The 22,963-nt window shown below is 31.6% G+C and overlaps 1 protein-coding gene across 1 annotated transcript in view; it reads left to right on the plus strand.

The window, feature by feature from the left end:
- The window catches only part of LOC119613458, a 36,973-nt gene that overhangs the window by 8,112 nt on the left and 5,898 nt on the right, over nucleotides 1-22,963 (plus strand). The window lies entirely within an intron of this gene.

Consider the following 22,963-nt stretch of genomic DNA (forward strand, 5'->3'; position numbering starts at 1 on the left):
ATGGAAACTTGTCTATTATAGAGATTTCTCTAGTCTCTAGTATGGCGATTACTCTAGAGACTAAAGTAATCGTTCTAGTTTCTAGTATGGAGACTTCTGTAGTCTCTTGTATGGAGACATCTCTGGTGTCTGGTATGTAGAATTCTCTAGTCTCTAGTATGTAGACTTCTCTAATCTCGAGTATGGAGACTTCTCTAGTTTCTAATATGGAAACTTCTCTAGTCTCTAGAATTCTCTAGTCTCTAGTATAGACACTTCTCTAGTGTCTAGTGTATAGACCTCTCCCTCTTTCGAATATAGAGACTACTCTAATCTTGTGTGTGTAGATTACTCTAAACTCTAGTAAACACTATTACAACTCTGACCTTTTCTTCACTTTTAAATCACCAAATAAATATTAATGTTACAATTTACCTTGACTTAAATTTTCAGTTAATTATTACAACACACACACATACAATTATTATTGAAAAAGATTGTCTTTTTGCACACATTTGCACAAAAGTTTTAGGTACCAAAGACAAACCAAATAATTGTCACAGAACATGACAAATGGCCAACATAAAAACTAGTGCGAAATGAACACACCACATGTAAGACAAGCTAGCAAACACAAGGGGAAAAATTATGTTTGAAAAAGATTAAGCACGTTTGACATTTATCAAATGTTTGTGGTAATTTTTCTCTCTTCAAAGGGAATTTGTAATAAGATCTTTAGTGTGGCTAAGATGCATACTAAAAAGGGAATTTCATAAAATCTATTTTAAAATATTTCTGATAATTTGTAATAAATCAGGAAATGTTTTTATACATTTCCTATACAAGAGATCGAATTTCTTAATGCCTATAAGGGTTTTATTAATACAAATCTAATAAACACACGTTTTTTTATAAAATTTTTCTTTTACCATTAGCTTTACGTGTTTTTTTTATAGAAATAAACAATTGTGGTCACATGTTGTATTTAATTTAAATACAGTATTATAAACTATTGTTAAAATTTCTACACATATTTCTATTAACAGCTGATGTTTCATTGAAATGATTAATTGTTTTCACTATTCATTAAGTGTCATTAATAAATCTCCAGCATTTAATTTAATCTCAAGACAATTGTCATGACTTTCAACACAATTGTTTAAATATTTTTATATTTTTACTTATAATTTTAAACAATTTGATTTTATTGACCTTCTTTAAAATTGACTTCCTTTTTTTTTATAACAGAAGTTTGTTTTTAATGAAAGTTAGTTTTTTTTTTTTTTTGGTTAACATCTTTGGTTGCAGTTCCTCTGCCTTAGACCAACCAACATTATTTTCAATAAAACCCACCAAGCCACAAAAGATATTTTAATGTCTGCTGTGTATTACCAACTTTTAGTGTTTGCAATTTTTTCTACTTTGCGCTTTTTTTTCGTTAAGACTGTGGTGGTTTTCAAATGGCATGGTTGACGATATCTCCAAGTGGTACTGTAAGTCAGCCAGTCAGTCATAGTGCTGGCGTATAACAAATAAAATTATATTGTTATTGCCAACCATTTAGTTTTGCAAAACTAATCTAAAGTATTTTTTGTTAGTTTTTCTTACTTTTATGACTTTAATTTAAGATCATTAGGGTAGATATTTTAATGAAGCATTGAAAAGTAATGTCAATAACATTTTAGCCCAAAAGTAATTAATTGGAAACTAAATTGGAGTATTTTCAGTCTAAATTTAAGGGCCTTTTATAATTCTTCTTAATTCCAATAAGCAATCTATATTGTTGTAAACAGTCTAGTCTAGACCGTAGCATATGGTATAGTCTCAAGTATAGATACTATTCTAATATAAGATCTGGTGTTTAGGATAAAGCCTAGTCTAAAGAATATTCTCTATTCTCTAGTATAGAACCTAGTCTATTCTCTGGTGAAGAGACTCTACTCTGGTCTAAACTATACTAGACAAGTCGAGTGTTTCCACTAAAATTGATCGAGTCTTTATTCTACAGACGGATCGAGTCTCTATACTACAGGCTTATCATATTCTTAAGACGGACCGAGTCTTTATACTAGAGACTGATTTAGTCTCTATTTTATATATTTAATATTGATTGATCTATAGTCTCTATACTAGAAAAAGACTAGACCAAAGTAGTCTCTATGTTAGAGTATAAATTAGTCTCAATACTGGAGGCTACATTAGTCTCTGCACTACAGACAAGAGTACAATCTATTCTAGAGACTACTGCGTTCCCTTTATACTAGAGGTTAGAGTAGTATATACTAGAGCTTAGTGTTCTTTTCTATACCAGATACTAGAGAGTAGAGTAGTCTATACTGGAGACTAGAGTAGTCTCTATACTAGAGACTAGAGTAGTCTCTATACTAGAGACTAGAGTAGTCTCTATACTGGAGACTAGAGTAGTGTCTATACTAGAGACTAGAGTAGTGTCTATACTAGAGATTAGAGTAGTCTCTATACTAGAGACTAGAGTAGTCTCTATACTAGAGACTAGAGTAGTCTCTATACTAGAGACTAGAGTAGTCTCTATACTAGAGACTAGAGTAGTCTCTATACTAGAGACTAGAGTAGTCTCTATACTAGAGACTAGAGTAGTCTCTATACTAGAGACTAGAGTAGTCTCTATACTAGAGACTAGAATAGTCTCTATACTAGAGACTAGAATAGTCTCTATACTACAGAATAGAGTAGTCTCTTTACTAGAGACTAGAGTAGTCTATATACTAGAGTCTAGAGAAGTCTCTATACTAGAGACTTGAGTAGTCTCTATACTAGAGACTAGAGTAGTCTCTAGACTAGAGACTAGAGTAGTCTCTAGACTAGAGACTAGAGTAGTCTCTAGACTAGAGTAGTCTGTATACTAGAGACTAGAATAGTCTCTATACTAGAGACTGGAGTAGTCTCTCTACTAGAGACTAGAGTAGTATCTATACTAGAGACTAGAGTAGTCTCTATACTAGAGACTAGAGTAGTCTCTATACTAGAGACTAGAGTAGTCACTATACTAGAGACTAGAGTAGTCTCTATACTAGAGACTAGAGTAGTCTCTATACTAGAGACTAGAGTAGTCTCTATACTAGAGATTAGAGTAGTCTCTATACTAGAGACTAGAGTAGTCTCTATACTAGAGACTAGAGTAGTCTCTATACTAGAGACTAGAGTAGTCTCTATACTAGAGACTAGAGTAGTCTCTATACTGGAGACTAGAGTAGTCTCTATACTAGAGACTAGAGTAATATCTATACTAGAGACTAGAGTAATCTCTACACTAGAGACTAGAATAGTCTCTATACTAGAGTAGTCTCTATACTAGAGACTAGAGTAGTCTCTATACTAGAGACTAGAGTAGTCTCTATACTAGAGACTAGAGTAGTCTCTATACTAGAGACTAGAGTAGTCTCTATACTAGAGACTAGAGTAGTCTCTATACTAGAGACTAGAATAGTCTCTATACTAGAGACTAGAGTAGTCTTTATACTAGAGACTAGAGTTGTCTCTATACTAGAGACTAGAGTGGTCTCTATACTACAGACTAGAGTAGTCTCTATTCTAGAGACTAGAGTAGTCTCTATTCTAGAGACTAGAGTAGTCTCTATTCTAGAGACTAGAGTAGTCTCTATTCTAGAGACTAGAGTAGTCTCTATTCTAGAGACTAGAGTAGTCTCTATTCTAGAGACTAGAGTAGTCTCTATTCTAGAGACTAGAGTAGTTTCTATACTAGAGACTAGAGTAGTATCTATACTAGAGACTAGAGTAATCTCTATACTAGAGACTAGAATAGTCTCTATACTAGAGTAGTCTCTATACTAGAGACTACAGTAGTCTCTATACTAGAGACTAGAGTAGTCTCAATACTAGAGACTAGAGTAGTCTCTATACTAGAGACTAGAGTAGTCTCTATACTAGAGACTAGAGTAATCTCTATACCTGAGACTAGAGTAGTCTCTATACAAGAGACTAGAGTAGTATCTATACTAGAGACTAGAGTAGTCTCTATACTAGAGACTAGAGTCTATATACTGGAGACAAATGTAGTCTCTGTACTAGTGGTGGTAGTCTCTACATTAGAGACAAGCGTCTAGTCTGTTTACTAGACTACACGAGTCTCCAGCATGGAGTCTAAACAAAAGTTTCTATAATAGAGACTAGTGTGTATTCTCTGCACAAGCTATTAGTGCGTAGTCTTTATACTAGATACTAGTGTGTAGTCTTTGTACTAGAGACTTTTGTCTCTAAAGTTGTTGAACTTTTTGGCTTTAGTCTTTGTTCACGATTCGATTAATTTTATTTTTAATTTAAAACAGCTGTTTTTTACTATTTAAATTATTTATAATTTATTTTTATTTGTTTATTCTTTGTTTTTATTATTCTCTAAAGTTCAAAGTCACCAGTAAAATATTTTTATTTGTATATAAAGCAACCTTTTAGTGATCGATCAATATGTTTTAATTTAATTGCATTTAATCTTATTATATGCTGCCCAGACTACATATGATGCAATCGAAAACTATTAGAGAAAAAATCATAAAATTTTCCTTTCCAACCAAAAAAGATTTTGTACTAAAAGTAAAAAGTAGACAAAAAAGATTTGTGTCAAAACTTTTTATGGGTTAGAATAAAAAAAATCTCTTTTTAAATGGTTATTTATAGCCAACTAAAAATTAAACAAGACAGGAAATTTTCTAAAATGTTGCATATTTTATACTTTTTGACTGCAAACTAAAAAGTGTGTGTTTTTTTTTTGAGGGGAAAATATATATTGTGTAAATATAAGAAACATTTAGTGATAAATAAAGTGAATAAGTGGGAGTGGGTGAGAAATATTGGTGAAGACTAGACATCTGGTCACTAAAATGTTTGAAAATGTAAACATATAGCAGGCTTTGCTTTCTCATTACCTGTCTCTTTTTATAACTTTAGTAGTTTATGTAAACACACACTTTAAGAAAATCATTCTAAAGCTGGGATAGGCAATGAACTTGAACTCATTTTTAGCTTTAAACCAGTGATATGCAAAGAGCTCTCATTATTGCTTATTGCTGAGAATAACACTGAGCGTGAACTCATATATAAATTTAAAATAGTGATACGCAAAGAGCTCTCTATGAGTGTACTAGCTCTTTGCCTACAGCTTGAACTCATTTTAAGCATTAAATCAGTGATGAGCAAAAAGCTCTCTTATAAACATTCTTGCCTTCAAATGTATGTAAGTTTGCGTATTTGTCACCCTTTTTAAACTTTTAAAAATTTCTTTGCAATTTTGAACTAAAAATCTAACGATTTTTTTCCTTTTTATACCATTAACTGACATTTGACCTATTTATTTTTGAACATACAGGTTTCCACACCCCCTCTGCACATAACTCACGTACAAACACACCTTTATTTTTTTTTATTTTAAACTAAAAAAATCCAGTTATCTTTGAAAAACCATTACAAGTCAATCAAAATCAATAAAAAAGCTAGACTTGCAACATTTCTCAAACGATACACTCAAAAAATTGTTAACAGTAAAACGTTCAAGATTTTCTTTTTTTTTTATTCAAAAGAACACTTTTTCTACTCCTCCTTACACATAAATTGCTATAATTTAAAGACATAAGACTTCATCATTCTTACCAAAAAAAAAATATGTAGATCTCTCCCCACACAAAATCAACCAGAAACTGATGTGATTCCTCCATACTCTCCAAACAACTCTATAATGAAATGTAAGCTAAAAATAAAATTTAGTGTGCCATAGCCAGCCACACATCATCATAAGGGGTTTTGTTTTTTGCGCTAAAACTATTTCTTTTTAAAAATATACAATTTATTGGAAAAACAAAAAAAAAAAAAAAAGCCAAAGAAACGAAAATTACTGTGATAATTTCTTTAAAGCAATTTACAAGTTTGTATTGTGACAGTTTTCCTTTTTTTTTCTTGACTTTTATATGGAAATTAAACAAAAAAATATTGAAAATGTTTTTTTTTTTACTGCCAAATAATGAGTCTTTACAAATTTGTAAGAGTGTGTTAAAAAAAGACAATATAATTTATGGACATGGAGAACAACTACAAAAAAAACTTAAAGGCTAATTTGTGTGAGGAAACATTTTAACCGAAAGTAATTTATGAGTTTTTTTACTTTTAAATCCGAAAAATAAGGATTTCCTTTAACAAAACACAAAGAACAAATTTAAATGTTAAACTTACTTCCACTTACTTCTACGACGTTACAATTTTTACCGCCCGCCTTAAAACGTTTGAAAACCATGCCTACTTAGTTAAATTTATGTTTATTTTTAAGAGAAAAAGATATGGAAACAAAAAAAAAAGACTAGACTATAGACTAGACTATACACTAGACTATACACTAGACTATAGACTAAGCTATAGACTAGACTATAGAGACCATAGACTACACTATAGACTAGACTATAGACTAGACTATAGACTAGACTATAGACTAGACTATAGACTAGACTATAGACTAGACTATAGACTAGACTATAGACTAGACTATAGACTAGACTATAGACTAGACTATAGACTAGAACTATAGACTAGACTATAGACTAGACTATAGACTAGACTATAGACTAGACTATAGACTAGAACTATAGACTAGACTATAGAACTAGACTATAGATAGACTATAGACTAGACTATAGACTAGACTATAGACTAGACTATAGACTAGACCTATAGACTAGACTATAGACTAGACTATAGACTAGACTATAGATTAGACTATAGACTAGACTATAGACTAGACTATAGACTAGACTATAGACTAGACTATAGACTAGACTATAGACTAGACTATAGACTAGACTATAGACTAGACTATAGACTAGACTATAGACTAGACTATAGACTAGACTATAGACTAGACTATAGACTAGACTATAGACTAGACTATAGACTAGACTATAGACTAGACTATAGACTAGACTATAGAATAGACTATAGACTAAGACTATAGACTAGACTATAGACTAGACTATAGACTAGACTATAGACTAGACTATAGACTAGACTATAGACTAGACTATAGACTAGACTATAGACTAGACTATAGACTAGACTATAGACTAGACTAATAGACTAGACTATAGACTAGACTATAGACTAGACTATAGACTAGACTATAGACTAGACTATAGACTAGACTATAGACTAGACTATAGACTAGACTATAGACTAGACTATAGACTAGACTATAGACTAGACTATAGACTAGACTATAGACTAGACTATAGACTAGACTATAGACTAGACTATAGACTAGACTATAGACTAGACTATAGACTAGACTATAGACTAGACTAAGACTAGACTATAGACTAGACTATAGACTAGACTATAGACTAGACTATAGACTAGACTATAGACTAGACTATAGACTAGACTATAGACTAGACTATAGACTAGACTATAGACTAGACTATAGACTAGACTATAGACTAGACTATAGACTAGACTATAGACTAGACTATAGACTAGACTATAGACTAGACTATAGACTAGACTATAGACTAGACTATAGACTAGACTATAGACTAGACTAGACTAGACTATAGACTAGACTATAGACTAGACTATAGACTAGACATAGACTAGATATAGACTAGACTATAGACTAGACTATAGACTAGACTATAGACTAGACTATAGACTAGACTATAGACTAGACTATAGACTAGACTATAGACTAGACTATAGACTAGACTATAGACTAGACTATAGACTAGACTATAGACTAGACTATAGACTAGACTATAGACTAGACTATAGACTAGACTATAGACTAGACTATAGGAATAGGACTATAGACTAGACTATAGACTAGACTATAGACTAGACTATAGACTAGACTATAGACTAGACTATAGACTAGACTATAGACTAGACTATAGACTAGACTATAGACTAGACTATGACTAGACTATAGACTAGACTATAGACTAGACTATAGACTAGACTATAGACTAGACTATAGACTAGACTATAGACTAGACTATAGACTAGACTATAGACAGACTATAGACCTAGACTATAGACTAGACTATAGACTATGACTACTAAGGACTAGACTATAGACTAGACTATAGACTAGACTAGACTAGACTATAGACTAGACTATAGACTAGCTAGACTATAGACTAGACTATAGACTAGACTATAGACTAGACTATAGACTAGACTATAGACTAGACTATAGACTATAGACTAGACTAGACTATAGACTAGACTATACTAGACTATAAACTAGACTAGACTATAGACTAGACTAGACTATAGACTAGACTAGACTATAGACTAGACTAGACTATAGACTAGACTAGACTATAGACTAGACTAGACTATACTATAGACTAGACTAGACTAGACTATAGACTAGACTATAGACTAGACTAGACTATAGACTAGACTATAGATTAGACTATAGATTAGACTATAGACTAGACTATAGACTAGACTATAGACTAGACTATAGACTAGACTATAGACTAGACTATAGACTAGACTATAGACTAGACTATAGACTAGACTATAGACTAGACTATAGACTAGACTATAGACTAGACTATAGACTAAACTATAGACTAGACTATAGACTAAACTATAGACTAGACTATAGACTAGACTATAGTATAGACTAGACTATAGACTAGACTATAGACTAGACTATCGACTAGACTATAGACTAGACTATAGACTAGACTATAGGCTAGACTATAGACTAGACTATAGACTAGACTATAGACTAGACTATAGACTAGACTATAGACTAGACTATAGACTAGACTATAGACTAGACTATAGACTAGACTATAGACTAGACTATAGACTAGACTATAGACTAGACTATAGACTAGGACTATAGACTAGACTATAGACTAGACTATAGACTAGACTATAGACTAGACTATAGACTAGACATAGACTACATAGATTAGACTTTAGATTAGACTAAAGTTTAGTAGCTTCTGTTTTCCTTTAAAGCTTCTCTGTAAAGAGCTTCTCCCTCTCTCTCTCCCTATCTGTTAACATCAACAAATCTTTGTTTTTCCTTCTTAGTGGTGGTTATATAAAGGTTTGCAGGTTTGTCTTTTTATTATTTTTTTTTTCTTGAACTTAGTTCTAAGTGTCCTAAACCGGATATTGATTATTATTTTATGCTCTAAAAGACAGCAAACAATCCCTTCTTTTTTAAATATTTTGCAACTACCTGACTGATTATTATTATTTCTAGCTAAAGTACTTCCATATTGCTAAACTAAGACCAGCCAGCAACTCTCAAATTTTGTGTACTTCCACTTAAACTAAAAAATACTTGAGAGTTTCCAACTCAAGTGTTTCCATAAGATGTAAAGCATGTTTACACACTCTTCCTTTTAAAATAATGTTCTGCTTACAAGCGGTATTCTTTAGTTCTTACTATCTTCCGCAAAAATTCTGCCTAAATGCACAATTTATGAATGAAATGTAATTTGATGCTTTAATGCAGCTGGCTGGCATGGCAAACTCTAGTAACACTTAAGTAATTGCATAATTTAGTTTACAAGTACTTTCAAATTTACAAAAAAAAAAACTTGAGAGATTTTTTGAAAACATAAAGATTATTTTAATTTTGAAAAGAAACATAAGTTTGCCGGTAATAAGATATTTTTGTGGAAATTAAAAATAAAATAACCTTGTTTTATTATTTTAAATTAACTTTTAACACTTTTTCTTTTAATATCTAATTAAAATTCCTCTTTTAGCTAAATATTAGTTTAAGTTCCCTAAAGGGCCTCAATTTAGTTTGTTTAAATCTGTTTTCCTTTTTCACAAATCCCTTATTTGTCTTCATAAAATTTAATTATTTTTATTTTAGTTGTTAGTGTTTTTAACTACTTGTAGATAAATACTCCTACTTACTTTAATTATTATTTTGTTTATTTTTCCCTTTTGTAATTTTATTAAATCTCTCGAGTGTCTTGTCATAAATTTGTTGACAACTGTTGCTGTATTTATTTTTAGTGATTTTAGGGGTGTATTTTATTGGAATTTACTTTGTCAACAAATTAATATACATATGTACAAGAATTTTAATATAAGGGGCGTCGTGGATGATATTTTACAATATTATTTTATTAAAATTTATAAATTCAAAAGGCTAGTTTATAGTCCTGATTATAGTCTGGTCTATAGTCCAGATTATAGTCCACACAATAGTACATTCTATAGTCTAGTCTACAGACCAGACTACTAACCTTGTCTGTAGTCCAAACTATAAGCTAGTATAGTCTTTAGTCCGGAATAAACTTTATTCTAGACTTAGATCAGACTATAGTTCACACAATGCTCTGGACTAGTCTATACAACAGATTATATTTAAGTCCCTAAAGTCTAGTCTAGTCTATAGTCGAGGATATAGTCTAGTCTGTAGTCCAGACTATAGTTTAGTCTAGTCTATAGTCTAGCCTATAGTTCAGACTTCAGTAGTCTATAGTCTAGTCTATAGTGTAGTTTATAGTCTAGACTATATAGACTAGACTATAGACTAGACTATAGACTAGACTATAGACTAGACTATATAGACTATAATCTAGTCTATAGTCTAGTCTATAGTCTAGTCTATAGTCTAGACTATAGACTAGACTATATAGACTATAATCTAGTCTATAGTGTAGACTATAGTCTAGTCTATAGTCTAGTCTATACTCTAGTCTATAGTCTAGTCTATAGTCTAGTCTATAGTCTAGTCTATACTATAGTCTACAGTCTAGTCTATAGTCTAGTCTATAGTCTAGTCTATAGTCTAGTCTATAGTCTAGTCTATAGTCTAGTCTATAGTCTAGTCTATAGTCTAGTCTATAGTCTAGTCTATAGTCTAGTCTATAGTCTAGTCTATAGTCTAGTCTATAGTCTAGTCTATAGTCTAGTCTATAGTCTAGTCTATAGTCTAGTCTATAGTCTAGTCTATAGTCTAGTCTCTAGTCTAGTCTATAGTCTAGTCTATAGTCTAGTCTATAGTCTAGTCTATACTCTAGTCTATAGTCTAGTCTATAGTCTAGTCTATAGTCTAGTCTATAGTCTAGTCTATAGTCTAGTCTATAGTCTAGTCTATAGTCTAGTCTATAGTCTAGTCTATAGTCTAGTCTATAGTCTAGTCTATAGTCTAGTCTAGTCTATAGTCTATATAGTCTAGTCTATAGTCTAGTCTATAGTCTAGTCTATAGTCTAGTCTATAGTCTAGTCTATAGTCTAGTCTATAGTCTAGTCTATAGTCTAGTCTATAGTCTATCGTCTATAGTCTAGTCTATAGTCTAGTCTATAGTCTAGTCTATAGTCTAGTCTATAGTCTAGTCTATAGTCTAGTCTATAGTCTAGTCTATAGTCTAGTCTATAGTCTAGTCTATAGTCTAGTCTATAGTCTAGTCTATAGTCTAGTCTATAGTCTAGTCTATAGTCTAGTCTATAGTCTAGTCTATAGTCTAGTCTATAGTCTAGTCTATAGTCTAGTCTATAGTCTAGTCTATAGTCTAGTCTATAGTCTAGTCTATAGTCTAGTCTATAGTCTAGTCTATAGTCTAGTCTAGTCTAGTCTATAGTCTAGTCTATAGTCTAGTCTATAGTCTAGTCTATAGTCTAGTCTATAGTCTAGTCTATAGTCTAGTCTATGTCTCGTCTATAGTCTAGTCTATAGTCTAGTCTATAGTCTAGTCTATAGTCTAGTCTATAGTCTAGTCTATAGTCTAGTCTATAGTCTAGTCTATAGTCTAGTCTATAGTCTAGTCTATAGTCTAGTCTATAGTCTAGTCTATAGTCTAGTCTATAGTCTAGTCTATAGTTAGTCTATAGTCTAGTCTATAGTCTAGTCTATAGTCTAGTCTATAGTCTAGTCTATAGTCTAGTCTATAGTCTAGTCATAGTCAGTCTATAGTCTAGTCTATAGTCTAGTCTATAGTCTAGTCTATAGTCTAGTCTATAGTCTAGTCTATAGTCTAGTCTATAGTCTAGTCTATAGTCTAGTCTATAGTCTAGTCTATAGTCTAGTCTTAGTCTAGTCTATAGTCTAGTCTATAGTCTCGTCTATAGTCTAGTCTATAGTCTAGTCTATAGTCTAGTCTATAGTCTAGTCTATAGTCTAGTCTATAGTCTAGTCTATAGTCTAGTCTATAGTCTAGTCTAGTCTATAGTCTAGTCTAGTCTAGTCTATAGTCTCTAAGTCTAGTCTATAGTCTAGTCTATAGTCTAGTCTATAGTCTAGTCTATAGTCTAGTCTATTGTCTAGTCTATAGTCTAGTCTATAGTCTAGTCTATAATCTAGTCTACAGTCTAGTCTATAGTCTAGTCTATAGTCTAGTCTATGTCTAGTCTATAGTCTAGTCTATAGTCTAGTCTATAGTCTAGTCTATAGTCTAGTCTATAGTCTAGTCTATAGTCTAGTCTACAGTCTAGTCTATAGTCTAGTCTAGTCTATAGTCTAGTCTATAGTCTAGTCTATAGTCTAGTCTATTGTCTAGTTTATAGTCTAATCTATAATATAGTCTATAGTCTAGTCTAGTCTACAGTCTAGTCTATAGTCTAGTCTACAGTCTAGTCTATAGTCTAGTCTACAGTCTAGTCTATAGTCCTGTCTACAGTCTAGTCTATAGTCTAGTCTATAGTCTAGTCTATAGTCAAGTCTATAGTCTAGTCTATAGTCTAGTCTATAGTCTAGTCTATAGTCTAGTCTATAGTCTAGTATATAGTCTAGTCTATAGTCTAGTCTATAGTCTAGACTATAGTCTAGTCTATAGTCTAGTCTATAGTCTAGTCTATAGTCTAGTCTATAGTCTAGTCTATAGTCTAGTCTATAGTCTAGTCTATAGTCTAGTCTATAGTCTAGTCTATAGTCTAGTCTATAGTCTAGCCTATAGTCTAGTCTATAGTCTAGTCTATAGTCTAGTCAGATCAGAGTCTAGTCTATAGTTTATTCTATAGATCAGACTATATAGATCTGTTTGAGTCTGTTCTGTAATTCACACAATTGTGTAGTTTATAATCCAGCTTACAGACTATAGTCCTGTCTATAGTCCAGACTATACTTTAGTCTAGTCTTTAGTCCAGACTATACTTCAGTCTAGTCTTTAGTCCAGACTATGCTTTAGTTTAGTCTTTAGTCTAGACTATAGTTAAATATATAGTCAAAACTATAGTTTAGTCTACAATCCAGACTGTAGTCCACAACACAGTGAATAGTCTATACTGTATTCTGTAGACCAAACTAGAATCTAGTCTATAGACTATTCTGTAGATCCGACTATGGATCTGCTTGCGTATATACTATAATTTAGACTATATTGTAGTGTATAATCCAGATTACAGACTATAGTCTTGTCTATAGTTGGAACTCTTGACCAGACAACTTTCTATATTCCAGACTATTGTTCAGATTAAAGTATAGTCTATAATAAAACTATACTCTAGTTTTTTTTTTATCGAACTACTGTCTAGTGTAAAGTCTATACTATATAGTCTTGCTTTTAGTCCAAATTAAAAACTTAATTAAATAAAATCATTATTAACTTTTAAAAACACAAACAAGAAATTTTGTTTTTCTATTATTATTTAAAAAAATAATTTTATCCATTTTCAAATTATGCAATTATGTGCTCAAAACGTAATTTTCCTAAAAACAAAAATAAAACAATATAAAAATAATAATAAAACTAACCATAATAATAACAAACAAAAAAAAAAAAAAAAATAAATTGAAAACCATTGATATTTAAAAATGCATTTAAAACGTGAGAATTTATGAAATTATTGCAATTATTATTATTATTGTTAGGTTTTTTGTTTTGCTATTTTTCACAAGCCACTATAATACATATTTCTTTTCGTACTTCAGCGCAATATCTTCTTTGCTCTATAATCGAAAAAAAATCGTGAGTATTCATTCATATTCAACAGTTATAAAAAAACTCTCACAAGCATTTGAATTACATGTGAGTGTAAGTTTTATTATAAAAATGGCGTACTTACATACATATGTAAGTAATTGCACTAACACTCATGTTAAAAACTTAATCCGTTAACTTGTGTGTAATTTCTTTTTCTTCTGCTATTTTTATAGTTTTCTTTTAAGACCAGGCTTTGAAATTTTTTCTTACAAAAAATGTTGCTACATAGTTTTCATTAAAGTACGTAAAACATTGTAGTAAAAAATTGTTTAATTTTTTTATTTCAATCGTTGTAAATTTGTTACAATTTCTAATGTTTTCTTTAGTTTGTTTTTGTATTTGTTTTACAATTTAATTTTCATCGTAAAGCACACACATCACATACTTTTTCTTATCCATTAATTATGTTTTGTCAGGTAAACGGATTCATAAACGGATTTTTTCTTTAGCATTTAGAAAATTATAGTTGTTAGAAAACTAAAAAAAAAATAATTAATTAATTATTTGAACATGTTAACGTGTTACACTTAAGTAGGTTTCTTTGAAAATTTTCGTTATAAAATAAATCAATTTATTTGTTTAAACTTTAAATAGTTTCTCCATTCTATTTAAATGAAACATAAGATTCATATAAAAGTTACTATAAACTAGATTATAGACTAATATATATACCAGACTATAGTATAGTTTTTAAGACAGACTATAGTTTAGTCTATAGTCTAGACTATACGCCAGACTACAGTCTAGGTTATAGGCCAGACTAATGTCTAGTCTATAGGCCAGACTATTGTCTAGACTATAGGCCAGATTATTGTCTAGTCTATAGGCCAGACTATTGTCTAGTCTATAAGCCAGACTATTGTCTAGTCTATAGGCCAGACTATTGTCTAGTCTATAAGCCAGACTATTGTCTAGTCTATAAGCCAGACTATAGTTTAGTCTATAGGCCAGACTATAGTCTAATCTATAGGCCAGACTATAGTCTAGTCTATAGGCCAGACTATAGTCTAGTCTATAGGCCAGACTATAGTCTAGTCTATAGGCCAGACTATAGTCTAGTCTATATGCCAGACTATGGTCAAGTCTATAGGCCAAACTATAGTCTAACCTATAGGCCAGACTATAGTCTAGTCTATAGGCCAGTCTATAGGCCAGACTATAGTCTAGTCTATAGGCCAGACTATAGTCTAGTCTATAGGCCAGACTATAGTCAAGTCTATAGGCCACACTATAGTCAAGTCTATAGGCCAGACTATAGTCTAGTCTATATGCCAGACTATGGTCAAGTCTATAGGCCAAACTATAGTCTAACCTATAGGCCAGACTATGGTCTGTTCTATAGGCCAGACTATAGTCTAACCTATAGGCCAGACTATGGTCTGTTCTATAGGCCAGACTATAGTCTAGTCTATAGGCCAGACTATAGTCTAGTCTATAGGCCAGACTATAGTCTAGTCTATAGGCCAGACTATAGTCTAGTCTATAGGCCAGACTATAGTCTAGTCTATAGGCCAGACTATAGTCTAGTCTATAGGCCAGACTATAGTCTAGCCTATAGGCCAGACTATAGTCTAGCCTATAGGCCAGACTATAGTCTAGTCTATAGGCCAGACTATAGTCTAGTCTATAGGCCAGACTATAGTGTAGTCTATAGGCCAGACTATAGTCTAGTCTATAGGCCAGACTATAGTCTAGTCTATTGGCCAGTCTATAGGCCAGACTATAGTCTAGTCTATAGGCCAGTCTATAGGCCAGACTATAGTCTAGTCTATAGGCCAGACTATAGCCTAGTCTGTAGGCCAGACTATAGTCTAGTTTATAGGCGAGACTATAGTCTAGTCTATAGGCCAGATTGTAGTCTAGTCTATAGGCCAGATTATAGTCTAGTCTATAGGCCAGACTATAGTCTATAAGCCAGACTATAGTCTAGTCTATAGGCCAGACTATAGTCTAGTCTATAGGCCAGTCTATAGGCCAGACTATAGTCTAGTCTATAGGCCAGACTATAGCCTAGTCTGTAGGCCAGACTATAGTCTAGTTTATAGGCCAGACTATAGTCTAGTCTATAGGCCAGACTATAGTGTAGTCTATAGGCCAGACTATAGTCTAGTCTATAGGCCAGACTATAGTCTAGTCTATAGGCCAGTCTATAGGCCAGACTATAGTCTAGTCTATAGGCCAGTCTATAGGCCAGACTATAGTCTAGTCTATAGGCCAGACTATAGCCTAGTCTGTAGGCCAGACTATAGTCTAGTTTATAGGCCAGACTATAGTCTAACCTATAGGCCAGACTATGGTCTGTTCTATAGGCCAGACTATAGTCTAGTCTATAGGCCAGACTATAGTCTAGTCTATAGGCCAGACTATAGTCTAGCCTATAGGCCAGACTATAGTCTAGTCTATAGGCCAGACTATAGTCTAGCCTATAGGCCAGACTATAGTCTAGTCTATAGGCCAGACTATAGTCTAGTCTATAGGCGAGACTATAGTCTAGTCTATAGGCCAGACTATAGTCTAGTCTATAGGCCAGACTACAGTCTAGTCTATAGGCCAGACTATAGTCTAGTTTATAGGCGAGACTATAGTCTAGTCTATAGGCCAGACTATAGTCTAGTCTATAGGCCAGACTATAGTCTAGTTTATAGGCGAGACTATAGTCTAGTTTATAGGCGAGACTATAGTCTAGTCTATAGGCCAGACTATAGTCTAGTCTATAGGCCAGACTATAGTCTAGTCTATAGGCCAGACTACAGTCTAGTCTATAGGCCAGACTATAGTCTAGTTTATAGGCCAGACTATAGTCTAGTCTATGGGCCTGACTATAGTCTAGTCTATGGGCCAGACTATAGTCTAGTCTATAGGCCAGACTATAGTCTAGTCTATAGGCCAGACTATAGTCTAGTCTATAGGCCAGACTATAGTCTAGTCTATAGGCCAGACTATAGTCTAGTCTATAGGCCAGACTATAGTCTAGTCTATAGGCCAGACTATAGTCTAGTCTATAGGCCAGACTATAGTCTAGTCTATAGGCCAGACTATAGTCTAGTCTATAGGCAAGACTATAGTCTAGTCTATAGGCCAGACTATAGTCTAGTCTATAGGCCAGACTATAGTCTAGTCAATAGGCCAGACTATAGTCTATTCTATAGGCCAGACAATAGTCTATTCTATACGCCAGACTATAGTCTAGTCTATAGGCCAGACTATATTCTAGTCTATAGGCCAGACTATAGTCTAGTCTATAGGCCAGACTGTAGTCTAGTCTAGTCTATGGACCGGACTATATTCTAACCTATAGGCCAGACTATAGTCTAGGCTATAGGCCAGACTATAGTGTAGTTATAGGAGAGACAAAAACTATAGTATGACTATAGTCTAGTCACCAGTCTGGACTATAATCTAGTCTAAATTCTGAACTAAAAGTATAATCTGGCCAATAGTCCCGATTCTTGTCTAAAACTTAACACTGCCTAAAGTTGTTATTCTTTATTGTTTGTCATTTTACTGACCACATTTTCCAAGTTCAATAAACGTTTATTGTTTATTGTCTTGTTTTAAATATTATTTCTTTGTTTATTAAGTCTTTGTTACTAACAATTTATCGACTGGTTTTAATTGTTGACAATGTTAAGAAATATTTTCTACTTGAAAAGTTTTTAGAAACAAATGTTGTAATGTGAGTTATGTTGTTGTATTTTGTTTTACAATTGTTAGTAAGAAGAGTAAAGTAAAAAAATTGAAAGTGTTTTTCAAAGTAAAATTTCATTGATTTCTTTTTCAAAATTGGGTTTATAAATCTGTTCAACAAGTAGGCGAGTAAAAGTAGATAAATAAAATATTTAGAAAGCGTAAAGTATGTATGTAATGTGATGTTTTGTTATTGTTGATGGTTAATAAAATTTAATAAATTGAGAAAATTTTTCGATATAAAATATTTTTTTATAAAAAGTTTGCTTTAAAATTTTTTTAGCATTTTTTTTAGAACCAAAAGAGTTTTATCCTATTGAGGATTATTTTCCAAGGTCTAACATTGTTATGGGCCAAGTTCTCTCTTATTAGCACTCATGCTTTTTTGCTGTTGTGTTTAAGTTACACTCTCATTATTAAGAGAGAGAGGCGTTACGTTAGTGTACTTTTAAGTCAGCAATTATGGATCTGTACAGATTGGATAATAATGCCTCAGACAGGTTTTTCCTTAAAATTATGTTAAGTTGTTTATGTTTGCACAATTTTGGACAATTTCTCTGTTTCTGCCTAAACAATCTCAAAATTTCCTATTATCACTTTTACACGAAAGCTTAAAGAGAAAAGATTTCAAAAAATAGATTTTATCTTTAATTTTCTTTTAAAATTTGCACTTGAAATTTAATATTTTTGTGTTTGTAGGCAACATGTGCAAGATTTATCAATTAACAAAATCTGCTCTAAGAAAAAAAACCCAAAATTTTCATTATTAGTTCTAACAACACATGTTATCAATAGGGCGTTAATACTAGAGCCTTCAAACGAAAACAAACTAGAAAAAACAGCAGGTAGTTTAGGAATAAAACAAAGAAATATGTTGTCCGTCCGTCGTAGATAATATGTTCCTCTAACTGTAAATGTTTTGTAAAACACAGGTTCTTAAAATTTCTTAAGAATATTAAACAATTAAAGAAATCTTTGAAAAATGTTTAAGTACTTTTGAAATGTACATATTTTATATTAAAATTATGTTCAAATCTAATAAACCACATGTTGCAGACACTCGACAATTATTATTACTTATTACCATTAACTATTACTACAACTTCTAAGAGTCTAAGAGGGTATAAGCCAGCTATATAGCCACCATATTCATTAAAACAAAACTTGCATAATCTATTCATAATGTATAGAAAAAAAAAAATACAGAAAAATTTAAATACTTCTCTTTACTTGCTTGGCATACATAATAATCAATCATAGTCAATAATGTTTGGCTTTATATGAGTTTAAAAAAACACACACACTCTTAATTTTTTTTTTATTAAATTATGAAATTCACGTCTTTTTAGCTTGGCTGGCAATAAATGGAAAATGTGTTTTTTTTTTCATATGTCGGCCATAGACCGACCACCTGAAGTCATATTTTTATGGCTAAATATAATGATTTAAGAATTATATGTTTTTTTCCAATATTTTGTTTTAAAGTTTGTTTACTAATTAAAGAGGTCATTGATATTTTCATAAAAATAACTATTACGTGTAAGAAATTTAATGGTTAAAAGAAAAGTAAAACAAAGACTTTCGGCTGATCTATAGTCAAGACTCAATAATGATCTAGAGGCAAGACTATAGAGTGATCTATAGCCAAGTTTATGTCTGATCTATAGTTCAAACTATAGACTGATCTATGGTCAAGGCTATGGACTGATCTATAGTCAATACTATAGATTGATCTGTAGTCAAGACTAAAGATTGATATATAGTCAAGACTATAGATTGATCTATAGTCAAGACTATAGACTGATCTGTAGTCAATACTATAGACTGATCTATAGTCCAGAATATAGATTGATCTATAGTCAAGACTATAGACTGATCTATAGTTAAGACTACAGAATGATCTATAGTCCAGAATATAGACTTATCTATAGTCAAGACTATAGATTGATCTATAGTCAAGACTATAGACTTATCTATAGTCAAGACTATAGACTGATCTATAGTCAAGACTATAGACTGATCTATTGTCAATAATATCAAGAACATATCCAGAATATAGATTGATCTATAGTCAACACTATAGAATGATCTATAGTCCAGCCTATAGACTGAACTATAGTCCAGACTATAGACTGAACTATAGTCCAGACTATAGACTGATCTATAGTCAAGACTATAGACTGATCTATAGTCAAGACTATAGACTGATCTATAGTCAAGACTATAGACTGATCTATAGTCAAGACTATAGACTGATCTATAGTCAAGACTATAGACTGATTTATAGTCAAGACTATAGACTTATTTATAGTCAAGACTATAGACTGATCTATAGTCAAGACTATAGACTGATCTATAGTCAAGACTATAGACTGATCTATAGTCAAGACTATAGACTGATCTATAGTCAAGACTACCGACTGATCTATAGTCAAGACAATAGACTGATCTATAGTCAAGACTATAGACTGATCTGTAGTCAAAACTATAGACTAATCTATAGTCAAGACTTTAGACTAATCTATAGTCAAGACTTTAGACTAATCTATAGTCAAGACTTTAGACTGATCTATAGTCAAGACTATAGAGATCTATAGTCAAGACTATAGAGATTTATAGTCAAGACTATAGACTGATCTATAGTCAAGACTATAGACTGATCTATAGTCAAGACTATAGACTGATTTATAGTCAAGACTATAGAGATCTATAGTGAAGACTATAGACTGATCTATAGTCAAGACTATAGACTGATCTATAGTCAAGACTACAGACTGATCTATAGTCAAGACAATAGACTGATCTATAGTCAAGACTATAGACTGATCTGTAGTCAAGACTATAGAATAATCTATAGTCAAGACTTTAGACTAATCTATAGTCAAGACTTTAGACTAATCTATAGTCAAGACTTTAGACTGATCTATAGTCCAGACTATAGAGATCTATAGTCAAGACTATAGAGATTTATAGTCAAGACTATAGACTGATCTATAGTCAAGACTAGAAATCTATAGTCAAGACTATAGACTGATCTATAGTCAAGACTATAGACTGATTTATAGTCAAGACTATAGAGATCTATAGTGAAGACTATAGACTGATCTATAGTCAAGACTATAGACTGATCTATAGTCAAGACTACAGACTGATCTATAGTCAAGACAATAGACTGATCTATAGTCAAGACTATAGACTGATCTGTAGTCAAGACTATAGACTAATCTATAGTCAAGACTTTAGACTAATCTATAGTCAAGACTTTAGACTAATCTATAGTCAAGACTTTAGACTGATCTATAGTCAAGACTATAGAGATCTATAGTCAAGACTATAGAGATTTATAGTCAAGACTATAGACTGATCTATAGTCAAGACTATAGACTGATCTATAGTCAAGACTATAGACTGATTTATAGTCAAGACTATAGAGATCTATAGTGAAGACTATAGACTGATCTATAGTCAAGACTATAGACTGATCTATAGTCAAGACTACAGACTGATCTATAGTCAAGACAATAGACTGATCTATAGTCAAGACTATGGACTGATCTGTAGTCAAGACTATAGACTAATCTATAGTCAAGACTTTAGACTAATCTATAGTCAAAACTTTAGACTAATCTATAGTCAAGACTTTAGATTGATCTATAGTCAAGACTATAGAGATCTATAGTCAAGACTATAGACTGATCTATAGTCAAGACTATAGACTGATCTATAGTCAAGACTATAGACTGATTTATAGTCAAGACTATAGAGATCTATAGTGAAGACTATAGACTGATCTATAGTCAAGACTATAGACTGATCTATAGTCAAGACTATAGACTGATCTATAGTCAAGACTATAGACTGATCTATAGTCAAGACTATAGACTGATCTATAGTCAAGACTATAGACTGATCTATAGTCAAGACTATAGACTGATCTATAGTCAAGACTATAGACTGATCTATAGTCAAGACTATAGACTGATCTATAGTCAAGACTATAGACTGATCTATAGTCAAGACAATAGACTGATCTATAGTCAAGACTATAGACTGATCTATAGTCAAGATTAATCTATAGTCAAGACTTTAGACTAATCTATAGTCAAGACTTTAGACTGATCTATAGTCAAGACTATAGACTGATCTATAGTCAAGACTATAGAGCTCTATAGTCAAGACTATAGAGATTTATAATCAAGACTATAGACTGATCTATAGTCAAGACTAGAGGTCTATAGTCAAGACTATAGACTGATCTATAGTCAAAACTGTAGACTAATCTATACTCAAAACTATAGAGTTAAAAAAAAAATAACGATGATATTTCTCTTTCACTTTTTGTTGTTTCTTTATTGGACCCTTAATTTTAAACTTTTTCCATGCAAATTTTCTAATTTAAATTTGTTTTTCTCAAGAACTTTCATTTTCTCTGCGAAAAATAAACAAAACTACTTTAGTTTTTTGCCACAAATTTTTCATTTCACATTTCATGTCAAAATAATTAAATTCAAGCCCCTTTTTCCGCTTTCAAGTTTGTTTGTTTACGTTTTTATTATATCTGCACTTTGAGTAATTTAACACGCTATTTACTTGAAATTTAAACAATTTTTTTTTCAACTTAATACCATACATGGGAGTAGTTAATTATATCGACTAATTAATTGATGATTTCATTAGCATTAAATTGAAAAAAATTATAATTATTTTTTTTTTCATTAGCATTATTTTGTCTAATGGTAATGGTTTTTAATGAAACGATTTCATTAGTAATTATTTAAAAATAAATTTTCATTACCATTATTTAATGGATTTTAAAAATTTTCGAACATTAGTTCGAATTTCGAAATTAATTTCGAATATCCGAACATTATAATGTATTATCGGTAGGTGAAATCATGTATGCCAAATTTCAGCACATTCGGACTAGAAGAACTAGTTTTAACAGCTTTAAAATTTTTTCGAACACGAGTTCGAATTTTCGAAATTTTTTTTTTAAGGTTTTATGACACAGAGATTAATTTAAAAACATAAAAAATTTTTCGAAAATAACTTCGAATTTTCGAACTTAATTTCGAATATTCGAACATATTATTGTATTGTCATCAGATGTACTTATGACTGCAAAATTTCAGCCAATTTGGGCTACGGGAACTGGTTTTAAAAGCTTTCAAACCTCGAATCTTCGAAAAATTTTCCTTAATATATTTTTCGACAATTTTAAATACTAATTAAATTCGTTTTTTAAAATTCATTATTAAATTCATTACCATTATCAAAAAAAGTTATAATGAAAAAAATATAATTTTCATTAAATGGTACTTAAAATATTTTTCATTACAATTTTTTCTATAAAT

This window comes from Lucilia sericata, unplaced genomic scaffold (assembly GCF_015586225.1).
Source record: "Lucilia sericata isolate MDLA Ls3-8-SP2 unplaced genomic scaffold, ASM1558622v1 Contig002128F_arrow, whole genome shotgun sequence".
Taxonomy (NCBI): Eukaryota; Metazoa; Arthropoda; class Insecta; order Diptera; family Calliphoridae; genus Lucilia; species Lucilia sericata.